The 1,863-nt window shown below is 40.6% G+C and overlaps 1 non-coding gene across 1 annotated transcript; it reads right to left on the bottom strand.

Moving 5' to 3' along the window:
- Nucleotides 1-962: 962 nt before the first annotated feature.
- LOC139034504 (U6 spliceosomal RNA) lies at nt 963-1,069 on the bottom strand. The gene has a single exon (XR_011487050.1). It is a non-coding gene; the product is annotated as a U6 spliceosomal RNA (small nuclear RNA).
- Between the last annotated feature and the right edge of the window lie 794 nt (nt 1,070-1,863).

Raw genomic sequence — 1,863 nt, 5'->3', positions numbered from 1 at the left:
AATGGGTGAATTTAACTCAGATGACCATTATATCTACTACTGTCGGCAAGAATCCCTGAGAAGTAATGGAGTAGCCATCAGAGTCGACAAAACAGTCTGAAATGCAGTACTTGGATGCAGTCTCAAAAACGACAGAATGATCTCTGTTCGTCTCCAAGGCAAACCATTCAATATCATGGTAATACAAGTCTATGCCCTGACTGTTAATGCTAAAGAAGCTGAAGTTGAACGATTCTATGAAGACCTACAAGCCCTCTAGAGCTAACACCCCAAAAAGATGTCCTTTTCATTATAGGGGACTGGAATGCAAAAGTAGGAACTAAAGAAACACCTGCAGTAACAGGAAAATTTGGCCCTGGAGTACAGAATGAAGCAGGGCAAAGGCTAATAGAGTTTTGTCAAGAGAATGAACTGGTCATAGCAAACACCCTCTTCCAACAACACAAGAGAAGACTCTATACATAAACATCACCAGATGGTCGACACGGAAATCAGATTGATTATATTCTTTGCAGCCAAAGGTGGAGAAGCTCTATACAGTCAGCAAAAACAAGACTGGGAGCTGACTGTGGCTCAGATCATGAACTACTTATTGCCAAGCTCAGACTTAAATTGAAGAAAGTAGGGAAAACCACTAGACCATTCAGGTATGACCTAAAGCAAATCCCTTACAATTATACACTGGAAGTGAGAAAGAGATTTAAGGGACTAGATCCAATAGACAGAGTGTCTGATGAACTACGGACGGAGGTTCATGACACTGTACAGAAGACAGGGATCAAGACCATCCCCAAGAAAAAGAAATGCTAAAAAGCAAAATGGCTGTCTGAGGAGGCCTTATAAATAGCTTTGAAAAGAAGAGAAGCAAAAAGCACTGGATCTCTAGACTTAACTGATGATGAAATGTGAAAGGAGCTCTTTTGAAAGATAATAAAGATGTAAATAATTATTCCTTTTTTAAAAAAAATATGGAATACTTCATGAATTTGCGTATCATCCTTGTGCAGGGGCCATGCTAATCTTCTCTGTATTGCTCTAGTTTCAGTATATATGCTACCAAAACAAGCACAGCTCTTGCTTGTAAATAAACCAATTTACTTCTTGTGGAGACTGAAGTGACCAGATATTTCCAATCTGGGAGTTTTATTTTTTTACAAAGGCAGAGAGAGGTTAAAAGATCCCCAAGATGTAGAAGAGTTGGGGCTGTAAGCTTAAGATTCTGAGTCCAGGACTTCCTCATAGTGCCAAATTCATTTTGGTGTGGTCCATCCCTTTACAGGTATTCTCTGGCGGCTCAGAGCGTAAAGAATCCACCTGCAATGTGGGAAATCTGGGTTCCATCCCTGAGTTGGGAGGAACCCCTGGAAGAGGTCATGACAACTTATTCCAGTATTCTTGCCTGGAGAATCCCGTGCACAGAGGAGCCTGGCAGGCTATATAGTCCACGGTTCACAAAAAGTCAGACTAATCACATCCTTTTACAGACACAAAGCAGGATGGACAAATTGCAGGGCCCTAAAAGATTCTAGGAGCAAACTGTGGTTGCTCGACAATCTTTTTTCTAATTGAGGTGAAATTCACATAGCATAAATGTCGTGGTTTATGATTTTAAAGTATACAATCCGGGGACGCTTGCTCTACTAGGGTTTTGTCTCTTGTTTTCTTACTTTAAAAATTTCACATATGAGATTCCATTAGACCTGGTCTCACTTAAACTCCAGATAAAAAGTTATTTTCAGACGCAGATGAGTGAAAGCTTCTGCAGAGAAGGAATGCAATCAATCCTCCCCTCACACAAACTACAGAGCCGAGGAGATGCTGAGTTAAACCGTTCAGTGGATACTTGCCAAAGGCAATAAATGT

This window comes from Odocoileus virginianus, chromosome 3 (assembly GCF_023699985.2).
Source record: "Odocoileus virginianus isolate 20LAN1187 ecotype Illinois chromosome 3, Ovbor_1.2, whole genome shotgun sequence".
In the NCBI taxonomy this organism is placed as follows: domain Eukaryota; kingdom Metazoa; phylum Chordata; class Mammalia; order Artiodactyla; family Cervidae; genus Odocoileus; species Odocoileus virginianus.
Note: the sequence above shows the minus strand (reverse complement) of the source record. Positions and strands in the feature narration are given on the sequence as shown.